Source organism: Drosophila innubila (genome assembly GCF_004354385.1).
Source record: "Drosophila innubila isolate TH190305 chromosome 2L unlocalized genomic scaffold, UK_Dinn_1.0 5_B_2L, whole genome shotgun sequence".
NCBI lineage: Eukaryota > Metazoa > Arthropoda > Insecta > Diptera > Drosophilidae > Drosophila > Drosophila innubila.
The window spans coordinates 7300753-7319302 of record NW_022995373.1 but is presented as its reverse complement, the minus strand read 5'-3'; the positions used below and the strand labels follow the sequence as shown (position 1 = coordinate 7319302).

Sequence of the window (18550 nt, the reverse complement as noted above, 5' to 3'; positions counted from 1 at the left end):
TTGTGCGTATGTATATATATGTAAATATACAATATTAATTGTATTTCGTTGGGTGTTTCTAGATCGTTATAGTTTCTTGTTGTTCCTATACTGTTGTGTCTTATTTTTTTACAGGTTTTAATTTTATTTACTTAAAATTTTAATTTTTACTTTACTTTAAATTTTAATTTTTACTTTACTTTAAATTTTAATTTTATTTAATTTAAGTTTTAATATCAAATGATTGTATAGTTAATTCAACTTAGTTTTATTTTAATTTGAAATACGTTACAATTTATAATTTTGTCTTTTGTTCGATTCTCTTGTTTTTGAAGTGAAACTTCTATAGGCGCGTTGGGAGTGAATCGAAAATACGCTTGACCGCGTGCGTTACGAAAAACCGACACCATAAAAGAGAGCTTGATAAAGCTTTAATATGTTCTCTTAGATGCTCTCAGCACTGATTTATTATTAGGTTGGAATATCAAAGCTCTGACTTTGCTACTCCTAATTACATACATACACATATATATGTGTATGCATACATATGTATGTGTATGCAAAGCTCTAAGCTGCTCTTTCTACTCTGAGTCAAAAGCTCTAAGCTTGGCTTGCTTCTCGTTACGTTATCGCATGTTCCTCACGTGTTTGTTTTGCGCGTCATTTTAACATGTATGTATGTATGTATGTATGTGTATGTATGTATGTACGTATGTATGTACATATGTATAAGAATGGATTAGTTGAGTGTAATTTGTGCAAGTGAAACTTCGCACGCTCTGTGTTTAACATATGTATGTATGCATGTACATATGTCGTATGTATATATGTATGTGTGTATGTATATGTACATATTCTATATGTTTATTGTATAGTATGTACATATAGTGTGTTTGGTTTCTATGTCTTGTAAGATCTATTTGCTCTTCACACGACGACAGTTTTCAATTACACAGAGAATTCTAGTGACAAGCAAACTTGTATAAAGAAGTGTGCAAAAGAAAAATGGAAAAATTGTCATCTTGAAGTAAAAAAAAACAGGCCACTACCGTATGCACTCTTAGGAAGTTTCACTTCTATCGCGTAACTTCTTACGCACATCTTTTTTTTTTTTTGTATCACATTCAAATTTTTTTTTTTATAATAATAAAAATTAATCCATTTCTTTAAATCAACAGTGAAATTGTATTTCTTGGGCGGCACAGGGACAGAAAAATGATTTTTTCTTGCAGCTCTTCACAACGTTATATATAAGCCTACATAAATGTAAATCCTTAACAGGGATTAAATTAAAGCTACATGCTAGACATCTGCATGAATGCATTCATTTCCTACACCATAGTACGGTACAGTAGTATAGTGTTGTTAAAATACTGCACTCATTTTTTGCTGTGCAGTATTTTCCAGTGTCAGAAGAATCGAGTACAACATTATACTGTTCTCACTCTAGGTGAGAGCAGTAGAAATGTAGTACACTTCGTGAGTGAGTGCAATATTTGTCTCGTTTCTACACGTTGTACACCATATACAAATATGAGTGTAGTGTCTTACAACGGTACAGTTGACTTTAAGATTTTGCAAGACGTAGACATGGATGGTAAAGAGAACGACCCAAGCGCAATAAATGCTAATGAAAGTGTAAGTTTTTGTCAAAATAAAATTATATATTACTTATTCATGTTGATTTATTAAAAGATGTGTTATTTTACTAGAAATTTGTGTTCGTTTCGCCTTTGTAATTGTCCTTTGCAAGGTAATGTATGTATATATGTATGTTTTGTCTTTGTAAGTGTCTTTTGCAAGGTAGTGTATGTATGTTATAGTATATACATATGTATCGCTATCAGCTTGGTTCAAGTATTTCATCATAATTGTTAATGTTAAACCAGTGCTCATCGTTGGATAGCTCAAATGCGGTGACACTTTTTAAGCAGTACGCAGCTAACATAAAAGCAAAATTATTGGCAAATGAACTCAAGCCATCTCCTAATCGAGGCCGGAGCAAAGTTTGGGTCACTTTTTCTCGAATAGTCGATGAGGCCGGCATAGAGAACCCTGATGTAGTGGTGTGCAATACATGCAAAAATGTTTATAAATTTGATAAGAGCACATCGAATTTAGTGAAGCACAAATGCTACCTAATGGCGAATACACGTAAGCGCAGCCATCCTGAAGTTGATGCAGATGTGGAAACAAAAAAAAATGTGCATTAAGCTTGCAACTGAATGGACAATTAAGAATGGGCGATCTTTCAACATTATTGCCGACTCAGGACTCAAAAAATATGGCCCAATTTTTTATATCTGTTGGTACGAAGTTCGGGGAAAATATTAATGTAGAATCGTTATTGCCACATCCCACAACAATTTCACGGAACATCGGAGCTCTCCACGAATTTCATTTTAACGAAATAAAAAAAGAAATAGTGGATGGCACGAAATTCGGATACGGCATAACATCAGACATATGGACAGACGACTTCTACAAAATTTCATACATATCGTTGACGATACACTACGTCGCAGAAGGAACCCTTAAAAATCGCTTGCTTGCAGTTAAATCGATGGAAGGAAAATCCTGTACCGGTAAGAACTATGAAATTTTATTGATTATTTGGGAATAAATTTTTTAAAACCAAAACTTTGTAGGTGACAGAACCAAAGGCAAAATTGAAAACATTCTACGTGACTTCGGGTGTGATTTGCTAATGGATGAACCCATAATAGTCACTGACCGAGGCGCTAACATGAAGGCTGCATTTAGTGGACTAAACACTTTAAACTGTGTCAATCATTTAATTCACAATGTAATTGGCAAAGCTGTGGATGCGGTGCCAGAATTGGAGAAGATGGTGATTCGTTGCAGCAAACTCGTAAAGTATTTTAAGAAGTCAGGTCAAAATTTCTTTTTAAAAACCACCTTAAAGAGCTACTGCCCAACACGTTGGAATACGATATTCCACCTGTTTAAATCCATCGAGTTGAACTGGATGGAATTATCCAACATATTAATTGAAAAAAATGAAATTTTTAGAATTCAGGAAATTAATTTAAATGATGTAAGCGCATTGGCAAACCTTCTGGCTCCTTTTGAAGAGTGTTCAAAGAAGCTTGAGGGTAGCAACAATCCAACATTACACCTTGTTATTCCACACATCAATAAGCTAAAAAATGCAAGCTTGCTCTTAGGTCAAGTTTAATTAATATAGTTCAGAGTAATTTAAAAATTTTTCATAACATTGCCCTTTTTTTGTTTCCGCCCACAAATAAGCTATCGCAATTTTCGGAATTAGAGAAGGAAGAAACATTAAAAGGTCTAGAAAAAATTATGATAGATTCGTTTTTAAAAAACAACACTGAACCAAATGATATTCCATGCAACCCCGAAATAGATGATATTTTCGCTGACTATGCACAGCCTACAGAAAACAATACATATTCTATAATAGGCAATGAAATTCGAACATTTCAAAATGTCCAAATTTCTTATAGTGCAGACTTTAATGTACTGAATTGGTGGGCAAACAATAAACAACAATTTCCCCAACTTTTAAGGTTGCCTGCAAAATTTTAGCCGTTCAGCGAGTAGCGCAGCATCCGAAAGAGCCTTTTCGGTTGCTAAAACCTTATTAATAATAAGCGCTGCAAAATTGCAACCAATGATGATTTAGTCAATAAGATAATGGTTTTGCACTCGAATATAAACGTTTTGTACAATGATTCATTTTTAGAAATAAATTTATAAAAATAAAACTATATTGACTATATTTTCTTGGATAAGACAATCTGATTTTCTGACTATCATTTACAAAATAATGTTTTTGCACTCGAACATAGAAATTTTGTTTGAAGCGTCATCAATAACAACTCACTGTACAGTGAGTTTACTGCACAAAATAGTGTGCAGTAACAAAACTGCACACTTGTTTTAGTGTACTCATTAACTGCTGTACAGCAAGGGTGAGTGAGACGACCAGCTGTCGATACAGACAATTTATACAACACTCACTCACACCCATTTAAACTGTGCACAAAAAAGGTGTACAGGTTTTTATAATGAATGATTCTTTTGCCCATTTGGATGCATTCATGCAGATGTCTACTACATGCTCAACAACCAACACTTAATTCATATTGTTACATAATTGAAGCTAAAAATTTAATTTAACAGTCGTGTTTTTCTGTGCTCTGTGAAATTTTTAGTTTTTGTTAATATTAACAACCTATTAATATATATATATATATATATATATATATATCGTAATATATGTGTGTAATTGTGTTACCCATTTTATTGGTGTTTTATCTTAAATTTTTGATACTTTTGCAGTGCTTTATTTAGCTAAAAATATCAAATCTTATGTTATCATCAATTTGTGCATAAATATTTGTTTTTGTTTATTTTTACCTTTTTCTCTACTTGATCTGCTGCCAAGTACATTGTTTTTGTTTGGGTATTTAACATTCTGTTAACTTGCTCTCTCGCTCTCAGTGTGCTTAGTTGCGCTCTCACTTAACAACGTCTCAAGCATTGCAAACGCAAGCGCATTGTTTTTGTTCGTGCGTTAAGCCTATTTCTCCGTTAGCTAGCTCTCTCACTCTATCTTTGTGTTGCTATTTATTTACATTCTGCATATTTGCGTCGGTTTGTAACCAAGCATTGCTTTTGTCGTTTTCTGTGATCTTGTTTTGCATTGGCATTTCGATTTGCATTCCCTTGAAACTTTTGCACCGACTAGATAATACCCTATATTACTATGCCATCAGATTTGGTCTGTTATTTTAACAAATGTCATGTTTCTGATTCCAGGCAAGAGTTTACTGCTTGCTATTTCTGTGACCATACTTATCATTAAAAGTGTGTTGGTTTAACAACTAAAGTCAAAGATTATCTTGAGAAAAACATTGGTTTGAGATGGCGTTGTGAAACTTGCCGGGACATTGAGGTGCAAGTTCGCAAGTATATGGAGCGAACCAGAGAGAGTTTTAAGGACTTATCGAAGCTTTTTCATAAAGTAAATGTCATTTTTCGGATATGGAGAGCTTGTTCAGTAATTCGTCATTATTGAATGAGCAACCTGAACGGAAAAGAGTAGCTCTGCTTCGCGCCATGCGCAGACTTCCTTTTCGATCCATCAGACCTGGATCTGCAGCAATCTAATACAAATTCCATTTCTCAATCAACCAATTTATTACCTCAACATGCTAGGACTCAGAACTCAGAAATATCTGCCTCACAATCAACATCTGTATCCAATAGTGTAAATCTTAATGTATCGCCAGCCGGTACGGCAGCCAATCCACTAACTACCGTACCGCCTCGCCTGTCAATGCCTCTCCAAGGCATTCCCCCTCCGAATCCTAAGAGACATGTTTTTATCTCTAGGCTTTCTAAAGATCAGTCTTCGTATGATGTTAAGGCTTATGTCCAAAACAAATTACAAGGTGCTGATATTTCGGTGGATAAATTTAATTTTAATTACCCCAGGGAAATCTCATCATTAAAAATATCGTGCTCGGAAAGTGTTTTTGCTAATATTTGTCAAACACACTTTTGGCCTGAACATATCTTTGTGGCTGAGTAGAAAGGAAATGCAAATCGAAAGAGAGATCGGAACCCGATATCAGGTGATGGCTCCACTTTACCTGTTATATCTTCAAACGTAGTCTCAAAAAACTAATTTCCTCTATCTCTGTAGCTTACTAAAATGTACGAGGCCTTAATAGTAAGCTATCTAGCCTATTTCTAAACAGTCATTCCTTTGACTTTGACATCTTTTGTTTTACTGAGACCTGGCTCAAACCTGCCACATCAGATTTTTCTATTCTTTCTTCTAAATATACTATATATATATGCGATCGTTTTACTCGAATTGGATGTGGAGAACTGTTGGCTGTTGACTCCAATATCCTCTCGGAACCGATTCCAACCACTTTAGATTCGGACACTAAGTTCATTTGTGTAAAAGTATTTTTCAATAAATTTCCTATTTATTAAACATGTTCTTACATTCCACCCCCTGCTGATGATACAGTATATGATATTCATCTAAACGCTATTAAATATATATCATCTTTAGTTTCTGACACTGACTTGCTCTTTGTCTTGGGTGATTTTAATCTGCCCGATGTTAAATGGATCGGCTCAAATGACTCGATTTACTTATTTCTGATAATTCCGATAGCTTTATTGATGGTCTGTCAGAGCTATAGTTGGTTCAGATCAATCCAGTTCAAAATTCTATTAACAGGACACGCGACCTGCTAATTGTATTATATTCTTCCGACACCATTGTATCTAGGATTGACCCATTGGTTATGCCAGAAGACCAATACCATCCAACTCTTAACACATGCATCCATTTACCTTTGCGTTCAAATGTATTATCATCTAATACCGCTGTGCGCAGTCGGTGTTTTAGAAAAACAGATTTCAATAAGCTGAACAATCTGATTTCGTGTATGGATTGGTCTGAACTATACGCATGTTCTGATTTGGATAATGCCATTAAGCTTTTTTATAGTGCTCTAAATTCTTTACTTGATATCTGCGTTCCGCTTGTATCTTCTATCAGTTCTGCTAGACCTTCTTGGTTCTCTAGAGAATTATCAAATTTAAAAAAATGTAAAATCCAAGCTATTTAAAAAATATAAAAGGTCGGGAAATCCTTTCTACAGATCCTAAGATTCTCTAAAGATCCTAAACTGTATCATTTCCATCATCTCTCACCTTTAATAACATTCAAGCTAATTCTGACCAATCCATAGCCGATTTGTTTGCCGACTTTTTCCAAACTACATATTCTACGAGTAGTTCATATGCTGGTCACTCTTACCCTTACATGCTGAACAGTATAAACTGTATGTACAGTCCCGCAATCACAGAGAGCTCGCTTCTTTGTGAGCTTAAATTAATTAAGCCAGTACATACACCAGGTCCCGATGGTGTGCCTGGTTCTGTATTAAAGTACTGTGCGGATTCCTTGAGTAGACCGCTACATAAGTTATTTACTTTGTCAATTGACTCTTCATCTTTTCCAAATCTATGGAAAGACTCTTATATTATCCCTCTTCACAAAAAGGGTATTAAGTGCGACGTTCAGAATTATAGGGGTATTGCTAAGCTTCTGCAATTCCGAAGTTGATTAAGAAAAAAAATAACTTCTCATCTTCAACATTTATGTGGTTCTATTATTTCCCCTACTCAGCATGGGCTTATGAGATGTAGATCGATAACCACTAACCTTCTTGAGTTAACTTCTCTTGTGATTAAAGATGCAAGCTGACGTTATTTATACGGATTTTAGTAAAGCTTTCGATTCTGTAAATCACTCCCTACTAATTCATAAGCTTGATCTCCTAGGCTTTCCGAATAATCTTCTTCTTTGGATATACAATTATTTAAGTAACAGAACTCAAAGAGTTAGTTTCAAAACTTTATTTTCAAAATCCATTAAAGCTTCGTCTGGAGTACCGCAAGGTAGTCATCTCGGCCTATTTCTATTTACGCTATTTATAAACGATCTTCCAACTGTTCTATCTCACTCACGTGCACTCATGTATGCGGATGACGTCAAGCTTTGTTTAACCTATGGTGAACCTTTCTCTGATAGGTTTTTGCAAGAGGACTTAAACGCACTGTTTCTATGGTGTCAAGCTAATTTTCTAAATTTAAATTGCTCAAAATGTAAAGTTATGACTTTCTACAGATCCTTTCGGCATATTTGTCAGTATTCACTTAACGGCATTATCTTGGAATGCTTAAATGATTCCGAAAATGATTCCAAACGCTCAGTAAATGATTTGGGTATAATTCTAGTTCATTAACTGAAGTTCGATCAACATATTGCTGTTGCAGTCAATAAAGCAATGGGAGTTCTTGGGCTTATCAAGCAATGGTCCAAGGAATTTGATGATCCTTATATTACTAAGCTTTTATATAAATCTCTTGTTCGCCCGATTCTTGAGTATGGGTCATGCATTTGGTCCCCTCAATATGAATCACATCGTGCCAGGATAAAATCGGTTCAAAAACAATTCTTAATATTTGCTCTTCGCGGCTTGAGCTGGGACTCAGAAATTCAGATGCCTTCATACTCTAGAAGATTTCGCTTAATCAATCTTCCATCACTTACTAATCGTAGAATTATGCTTGGAGGAATGTTCGTCCATAAATTACTACAGGGTCAAGTAGACTCAGTTAGTTTGATGGACGAAATTACTTTCAACATACCTTTTAGATTAACTCGTAACTTTAATCCTCTGTATCTTCCGCATTGCACCACTAACTGGGCTATGCATGAACCTCTTCGTATTCTGTGTGCTGATTATAACAATCTATACCGTACGATTAGTTTCGAGTGTTCTTCGCTTACTATTACAGCCTCTATATTGGTATTTCTAACTAATCTTACTAACTAACTAATCTCTTATTTTTATCTTGGTCTGATTAGGTTTTTCTGGGTTTTCCCCAATCCTTGCAACAAATGTTGGACCAATCGTTTTCTTTTTCATTTTAGATACTCCCAGAATATTTATATATATATTTACATTTACATTACACCGTAATATTTTAATTTAATTGTAAATTCTTATAGGTTGACAATAAATAAATAAATAACAAATAAAAAAAAGTAAACAGATAAATTTCTTAAAAACATAAATTCACATAATAAATTTATAAAACATTAAGTTTACATAGAACTTTAATATATCATTTATATAAATGTTATGATAAAATAATTTAAATAAAATGATTAAGCATGTATTCAATATAATATGTCAATATAACATTCATAAATAATAAATTAAAAAAAATTTTGAAACTAAATAATAATTTTAAAAGAATAAAAAATAGCTAAAAACAACAAAAACAACAGAAGCCCATGACTGATCCGACGCCAATTTTTTACAACACTGCGGACGGCAGTTCGCGTTAGTGACGAAAGCATCACGAAGGGTGCGAAAGGCGACTAACAATATATACAGCTAAGTTGGAAAATTTGCTATGACTGTCCGATCAGATCGAGTTATATACCGATCGAAAGGTTTAGTCTTAACTTACAATATGGCATACCAAAAAAATTTTCTAACCAACATGGGATACGGGGGTGTAAGTGGGAGGGGAAATTTTAAATGATTGCAACTAATGGGGCCTTTTGGTAAAAATTTTTATTTATTAAAAATTTTACTTAAAAATACGCTTCGATTGATACCTCAATCACCCAAAAAGATAAATAAATTTGAAAATTTTAGTGGACTTCTCAAAATGAAATGAAAAGTTAGTTTCTTTGTGTGTGTTTGTCTGTTTGTATCAAAGTGCTAAAGAAGCTGAAATGTAATGATGGGGATTTATTCCTCTTTGAAAATCTGGAAATGTTTGTTCTACGACTTTTTGAAAAAACCGCTAATTAAGCGGGAAAACGCTAAATCCCGCTAAAATTTAAAAGCTACAGATATGTTCTATATATCATTGGAAAGGTGTGTTTGAGGGCTTTTAGGCGTACCCTTAAAACTTTTTTTCTAAAGTGCTCAGGTAACATTTTACAGGTGAAATAAAGTTTTTTAGCTTACATTTTGGCGAATTTTGACGAAACGGCTCTAACGATTTCTGTTGTAACTTTAATATGTTGTAATACGAACAATTTCGCGTTTTGGTATATGAAACATAAATCTTGGTTGAGGGGTTTGGATGATATTACCTGTTAAGTGAATAAATTCATTTTTCTTTCGGTCGATATCTCAACAAAACTGATACAATATGCATTTTACTTGGTTTTATATATCCTGACCAAAGTTGGATCAAATCGGACCACAATATCATATAACTCTCATAGGACCGATAGGGTCAAAATAAGGTTTTAATATGAAAAACTTTTTTGTTTAGTGAGTTTTTTTAACCAAATTGATAGCATATGCATTAAGGTTAGTTTTAAAAATCCCGACCGAAGTTAGTTCTTATCGGACCACTATATCATATAGCTATCATAGGACCAATCGGGCGAAAATCAAGTTCTACTGTGAAAAATTTTTTGTTTTATGAGAAATCTTAATCAAACTAATACAGTATGCGTTTAACTTGGTTTTATATATCCCGACCAAAGCTGGTTCAAATCGGACCACTTTATCATATAGCTGTCACCGATCGGGCGAAATTCAAGTCTTAGTATGAAAAACTTTTATTTTCATAGTAAGTACGGGGTCTCCGGCAGTAGAGTATGCTCGGCTGGAGCAACGCGAGCAAAGCGAGCAGGGGGCGAAGCCACCTACTTTTTCTTTATAATTAAGAAAAAAATTTGTTTAATATTTTTTGCCTGCATTAATGATAAAGTTACAATGTCAAAAGCAAAAGCAATTGCAAAAATTTCTGATATCCCACAAAAAAAAACCTCTACACGAGTTAAAGTCTAGTGACGAAAGCAATTTCTAGACCCAAAATTTCTGATATCCAATTTTGTGACGAACAAAATTCAGTTTAATTCGGCACTGCGCAAAAAGTAATTTACTTTTTACTCACAGTGCACAATGCCAATTTTCGCTTTTTTTTATTAATTTATATTTTTATTTAAAATTTTTAGATTAAACTGAATTTTGTTCGTCACAAAAGGATTCGAGATGTTATCAAAAACAAGTTGAAAACAATCAGAAAAGTAAGTATATAAAAATATTAATGCAAAAATCAAGAATCGACAGACGATGAAAACATAGAAGAGTCAGAGTTGCATGCAAAAACAAGTTAAAAAAAGAAAGAAACGTAAGCTAAATTTAAGTGATATATTTATTTAAATGCCTATTTTAATTATTTTAATAATGTTAATGAAACTTATTCTCTTACTTTTGTATACGTGAAAATTATGATTTCAAAACTACTGACGAATCGGATATTAAAATTGCAAAAAACTTCGTTCAAGCAAAAAAAAGGCGTAGCCGTAAGTATTTAACAATTTAACCATTTTGTCACCATACCACATGTGAATTTAAATACTTACAGGATCACCTTTTGGCAAGACAAAGAGAATGCGTTGAATGCCGTACTCCCGCACAACTAAATTGATAATCAGCGCAAAGCTGAGTCACGAAAGCGCTCGGCTTAGTTTTTTCTTTCATTCTTACAATAGTACTTCTGCATAACTAAAAACATGGACAGTATTTAATTTGATTCTTTCACTTACCTGCCAACTGAGAATTGTTGTTGCTAATTGAAAATAAGTTGTTACATTTCATTTTCACTACTTAACAATGTTATCTTATTTTTTTATTTTAGAAATGTGTAAAACGACTTGATAAGAATTTTCACTGTGAGGAACATTAATGTGTTCCCCACAACAATTGCACATTTTCATCGCCGCCTCTGACAGCGCTGATCAGAGTATAAAAAGGCGCGCAACAGCGCATGCGGGACACTTTGAGCAGAACGAGCAAACGAGTAACACCGATCAGTCCTTGCAATAGCAGGACAGACCACCAATCCTTGTTGTCACAGGACCCTCCGAAACATAACTTTGCAGTAGCAGGTTATAATCCTTGCTGTCGCAGGAGCCCTTGTAGATATCCTTGCTGTAGCAGGATATAGTCCTTGCTGTCGCAGGACACACCAGAGAATGGCGACTAGCTAATATGGAAAATTTGCTATGACTGTCAGATCGATTTATATACCGATCGAAAAGCTTAGTCCTAACTTACAAAATGGCATACTAAAACTTTTTTTAATTCACCTGGGTCATGAGATACGGGGGTGTAAGTGGAAGGGGAAAAATTTAAATGATTGCAGCTAATGGGGCTGCTGGGGCCTTTTGGTTTTCTACTTAAAAATACGCGTCGATTGATACCTCAATCACCCAAATCCGATAACTGGTTCAAAAGATAAATAAACTTGAAAATTTTAGTGGACTTCTCAAATGAAATGAAAAGTCAGATTGTTTGTTTGCCTGTTTGTCTGTTTGTAACAAAGCGCTAAAAAAAAGCTTAGATGTAATGATGGGGATTTATTCCATTTCGAAAATCCAGAAATGTTTGTTCTACGACTTTTGTGTGTGTGTTTGAGGGCTGTTATGCGTATCTTTAAACTTTGGCATTCGACACAGCGCAAAAAGTAATTTTTATGTACAAAGAAGCTCACCCTTTTTGCTCAATGCCAATTTTCGCTTTTTTTTTGATTAATTTATATTTTTATTTAAAATTTTTAGATTAAACCGAATTTTGTTCGTCACAAAATTTGATATCAGAAATTTTGGGGCTAGAAATTGCTTTCGTCACTAGACTTTTACCTCGTGTAGAGGTTTTTTTTGTGGGATATCAGAAATTTTTGCAATTGCTTTTGCGTTTGACATTGTAACTTTATCATTAATGAAGGCAAATAGTAAAATATATAAATTTAGATATTGAACGTATTTCATATTTAAAAAACTATTTTCTTTAATTATAAAGAAAAACTAGGGCGCTTCGCCCCCTGCTCGCTTTTCTCGCGTTGCTACAGCCGAGCATACTCTACTGTTGGAGACTGTCATACGCGAACTGCCGTCCGCAGTTATTCTGGGATTGATATTTCTAAAACATACATTCAATACAATTTTTGGTATCGTGTTTTTAATTATGTGTTATATTTAAAAGCCTATTGTATTATGAATAAACCACACAATAATTCATTCTTTTTTTAATATTTGATTATTTAGATAAAATGTTTTACCTGATCTACTGCGGAGAGTATTATATTCTGCCAGAGGCCAAAATATCGAATCTAAGAGCGAACAAGTGTTTCGCTAAGTTCAGCAGAGCCCGGTATGAAGCTGATGTGCTCGAACAGGGAGGTGAAATAATTTATGCTAATCAAATTATAATGATACAAATTCTGAAAGTTTATGCTTAATTATATATTTACTATTTTTTTAATTTACGAATTTTTTACATTTTATAGATTTAATAATTAATTTTCGATTATGTTTACATGTTCATAGCAATCATAGAAGACGAACTTTCAACCTCAGAAGAATTGTCCAGTGACCAAGAGATCGAGAACGTTAAATCGACACCACAAGAGAAAATTTCTGATAGAAGTGAAATAGTAATTAGTAAGTTTTTCATTTTTATTAAAAAATTTTTAAAACAATTTTATTTCCGACTTACATTTATTTGTCTGGTAGATACGAGTGACAATTCCGTGTTTAATTCGAATGTCACATTTGACACTGAAAACACTAGTAATGCTCTAGAGTCTATTTCTGATCCTACCTATGATCCCGAAAAAAACATAAAATACTATTTCTTTTGATTAGGCTACTGACCTGATGAACATTAGTTCTGAAAAAAGAGGCAGTTACATATTCCAGTAGCTAAACTTGAAAAAAGATCTAAGCAGCATTTTTGTATGTTTTGTAATAAGCTTCAAACTAAATTCGCTCGACATTTGGAACTAGTTCACAAAAATGTTGCTGAAGTAAAACAATTTCTCACCTATCCAAAGCGAAGTCCGCAAAGAAATGAAATAATTGATCTTATTCGTAAAAAGAGAGATTTTATTCACAACACTGATAAAACCAAAAATACGGGAACATTAATTACGCCACGCCAGAAAAGCGAAAAATCATCAAATACCTCAGAAGACTTCGTATGCTGTTCTATGTGCAACGGCTTTTTCCCAAAAAAAACACTTTGAGAACACTGTCCGCATAATAATAATAAGCACACGAATGGAAAAAAAAACTTATTTAAACAGGGTCGTGCTAAGACTGGCTTTATGCATTCATCTGCAAACGACATATTGCGAGAAAAAATTGTTCCGGTGCTAAATGATGATTCGATTTCTAGAGCAGTATTGTATGATCATCTTATTGTTTTGTATGCAAACAACGAAAGTGTAAAGAACGGAAGGTTGCAGCACGATATGATCCGAGCCCATTAAGCTTAATATTGATAAACAGTCTAACGTGAAAATAAAAGAACTTGCAAAGCTACTGCATTAAGCAATCTGACTACTATAAGAAAAAGCTGGCTAAGGACTTTGATCATAATCAGAATGGCAGTAAAAACTGTTTTACCTAGCAAAGAAGACATAAAACAAAAATCTTCGAAAACGCTGGAAACATTGGAAAATAATTTTGATTTGCAGGAAAGGGCAAGCCTAATACAAACGACCTTAATATGTCTAAAAATTTTTAATCGTCGTCACGCAGGCGAAATTAAAAGACTTACCATTGAAAATTATAGCTCAGCACAAGCTATCGGCGAATGTGTTGATTTTTGTAACTTTAACAATTTGCAAGAGTCAGAAAAATACATTGCGAAGGAATTTGTGAGTTTAACAATAAAAGGGAAATTAAACAGAAGTGTTGGTGTGCTATATTGGAAAACAGTATATTCATTAAGAGGAACGACACTTTGGAAACATATTGCAACTTACACGTTGATGCTAAATGTTGAAGATGCTCAAATAGATCGGTTGGCTAACTTCATGGGGCATCATAAGGATATACATAAAAATATATACCGACAACCCTCATCAGCAGCAGAAATTACTGTTGTGTCAAAGCTATTGATGGCGGCTATTGATTATGATTACGACAGGAACACTGTCACACATCAAGAATATGACCGTAAGTAAACTTACTTGAGCAGAAAATGTTTTTGTATTTTACCGTTAATTATAGCAACAATGTTGTATTCAATAATTTAATCCAGGGACAGTAAATAATGATGATTTTGTTTTTTTTTTTTTCCAATTGAAATAATTATTCACTTCTATTATTTTTTAAAGAGAGTGAAATATACCAACATTTTTCTTTGAGGGTAATCTATGCAATATGACCATGATTTTTAAGTTTATGATTTATATTATGTTACTCATAAAATAATCAATTTTTTTGAGATTAAAATAAATTAAAACTCATGAATAATAATTTTTGTTGAGCAAAAAAATAAATCTCATAGAATAATGATTATTTAGACTTTTTTATAAGAAATTTGGACAACATTTAAGTACATTCCTAGTCAGTCAAGACCCATATAAAATCCATGTATGTGCATTTTATCATATTCCTTAAAAAAAGTTAAAATACCAACTTGAGTTTTATTTTGACCAAAAAAATAAAACTCAAGAATAATCCTTGTTCTGTGAGTTTATTTTTTTTACTCAAAGATACTGAATGTTCCTGAGTTTTATTTTTTGTGCTCAAATATTATAATTATTTCTTGAATAAAATAATAAAAATCCAAAATAATTATTTCTTGAGTTTTATCATGAAACTTATAATTACAGTCCCTGATTTAATTGAATAACTTATATTATTCCTACAGCGGATGCTCACGCTTTATGAATAATTATTTCTCAAAAGTATCGCATTGCTTGTTAGTTTTACATAAGAGATTCTTATTCAATATCATTTGTAAAACTAACCAGAAATGCGATATTTTGGAGAAATTATTTCGCATAAAGAGTGTTTTTACATACATATGTTAAGAATAGTGCTTGAAAACAAATAAGTTTCAGAAATAACAAAATTAACGCAGAGGATTTAAAGTAAGTTAACATAGTAAATAACCTAATATAATACATTGAATATGTATTTGATTCTTTTACGTTGTAAACTTACCTTTACTTCAACATATTATGTTTGTTAAACCTGTAAGCTAAATTTCATTTACTATTATTTTTACACCCTGAGCCCATCGAAAATAGGCAGAAAAGGGTATAATGTGTTTGGCAGAATGTATGTAACAGGCAGAAGGAGGGGTGGCAGACCCCATAAAGTATATATATTCTTGATCAGGATCAACAGCCGAGTCGATCTAGCCCTGTCCGCCTGTCTGTCCGTCCGTCTGTCTGTCCGTCTGTTTGAACGCGTCGATCTCAGATACTATAAGTGCTAGAGACTTAAAATTTGGAATGCGATTGACCCATAATTAGAGAAGTTATTTCGAAATTACATTTAATTCAATAATTACATTTGCATGGCAAATCGAACGTGCGAGCGAGACAGCATGTATACGTTTGTATGCAAGGCGTGTTCAAAGACAGCACGAAATAGTACCCATTTTTTTTTGGGTACCAAATAAGAATCGAGCGATAAGCAAAAACATTATCGATATCATGTAATGAAAATGTTAATGTATAATTTATGTATATACACATATACAATTTCAATAAAATATAATTGTGTTAATATATAAATATGTATTTTTGCATGGCAAAATTCCTTATGACGTCACAACTTTCAATTTAGTCTTGCAGAAGCTGATAGCTATGCATGAAATTGCATGAGAGAAAAAGCGATCATTTTGCACTAGTTTTGCATCTTTGCCGATCACTGAAAGCTGCAAAACAATAATTTTAATTACTTATATTTCCGATTTCTCACACATATGTATAATAGGTATCTGCTTATTATCATTGTCAAAAAAAAACTTAACATTTTCCGCTTTAAAAATCTTATAAAATTAGACATTGTCTTTTATTTCAAATTTAGCGCGCACTGCAGCAGCCTTTGGCAGGCTCGAATTTGTTGTGTGAGAGGGAGAGAGTGAGAGAGGAAAATGGGTGCTGCCAGAATGTTTGTGGCTACTCTTGACACACTCTACATCGATTCCGAGCGATTACGATTACGATTTGCGAACTATCAATTTATCAATTTCTAATTAATATTAAATACGTTTAATATAATACCGAGTGATATATTAGTTCAGTGGTGCATTAATAACGAAGTCTGCAGTGATAAACACAGTGATTTAAGAAAGCCGAAAGCTGTTCATAGAGTCGCGTGTGTCATTTTTCTGCTCAGTTCGAACACATTGCCAGTTTGTGTTCATGACTGTTGTGTTCGTTTGTTTTGGTTCAATCACGAGCATTGGTTGAACCGGCAGGCTGACTTGATTTGCTGCTTACTCATTTTGTTCAGACGAACAGGTATGGGTATGGGTATGAGCATGGGTATCGGTTTTGGGTATCTAAATGGGTATGGGTATGGGTATGAGCATGGCTGTGCGCATGGTTGCATGCGTTTGGTTATGCAGGCTTGCAAGCGTATACATACATACGCGTATGTTATTTTTGTACTGTTGTTAGTTAGTTTGTATTATAATTATTATTGAATGGCAAAATAAATTGTATGACACAGAATTAATAATTGAAAATAAGTGAATTATTTTATTTTGACAATACTTAAAAAACGTATTATAGTAATTATAAATATTATTTTTGCATTTTAAAAAGGAACTAATGTTTCAAACAATTTATTGAATGCATTTTTAAGTAAATATTCAAAAATTTAATTGGTGTTAGCCTAATTTTAAAAGTTTGACATTTTCAAGCATATATATGTTGTACTTATTGATCTAATTCTAAACGATTAACTTACTAAAACATATGTAATTTTGATAATTTCCTGGTACTAACTACTATTGAATGCTCCCGGCCCAAGTCCGTTACGTTTTTCAGTTATAATGTTTCCAGCCATAGAAAATGATCTCTCAGCAGCTGCACTGCTAGCTGGTATAGAGTGAACCTGAAGTGCTAATATGGACAGATAAGGGATCTTCTTTTCATTGGTTTTCCACCAGTCCATCAAGTTAAAGGTCTCCGACATATGTTCTTTTTCTTTGCAATACCTTTCCACTTCATCTTCTCTGTGAGGAAGATAGCTGCATTAAATTTGAAAAAAAGTAAGCATCATTAGTTTTCTGAGAAGAAGAAGGTAAATCTTGGCAAATTGAATTTAAGTTACTCTGATCTGAAATGTTAGTAAAGTCAAGGGCAAAGTCCGGTGATGGTGAAGGTGTGGTTGGTGATGAACTGTCTTTTCCCATAATAATTGCAGCACATGAATTATCCTGTATGCGAGAAAGGCAAAAACTTTTGATATAATCTAAGTCATTTGCTTGCATATTTATAGCTGGTGGGTATAAAAAAATGCAAGTTTATGCCACAGATCTAAATTTTGTACCCATATTATGTCTATGTTTTGAATAATATTTTGTTTTAAGATTAAAATTGCATCCATATCTTCTTCAGTCGGCTTACAAACTTCCTTCAGCGTGATTATTAAAGGATATATGAAGCACATCGATGGAGAACTACATAGCTGCAACTTCTTAAAAACTATTTCAAAATGTTCACACATTTCTACAAGGGCCTTTACAATGTTAATATTTATATGCAGCATTCGCAGGCTTTCGTCATTTCTTGTCAAGACATTATTAATTTCGCCCCAATTGTCCATTATCGACTTCAGCATCCTATAGTGCGAGTTCCACCGCGTTGGACACTGGCTTTTTAATGTTGTCGGAAGGAGATGCTGAAAATTTGCCTTTTTGAAGTACTTGACTATTTTTTTGCAGGACTCTATAACATCTGCGAGGTCTGTGGTGGCAGCAAAAGATTTGTCCAACACGTTTGAAAATAGGTGGCTGCTACAGTTTAGGCGTGTCTGATGTTCCAAGGCCTTGACAATGTTTGATCCCCTGTCGGTGATAAATTTAATTTTATTAATATTATCAACACAAACTCATTAAATAAACGTAGCAGTTTTTTCAGGATATTCTCGCTTGTAGACCTTTCAAAATCCATAGGTTTCATTCCCAAAACC

The 18550-nt window shown here is 33.5% G+C and overlaps 1 long non-coding RNA gene across 1 annotated transcript; it reads right to left on the bottom strand.

Moving 5' to 3' along the window:
- Positions 1-295: 295 nt before the first annotated feature.
- On the bottom strand, positions 296-721 carry LOC117782719. The gene is made up of 2 exons (XR_004617323.1): positions 505-721; positions 296-398 (listed from the first exon to the last, which is right to left on the bottom strand). It is a non-coding gene; the product is annotated as an uncharacterized LOC117782719 (long non-coding RNA).
- Positions 722-18550: the final 17829 nt, after the last annotated feature.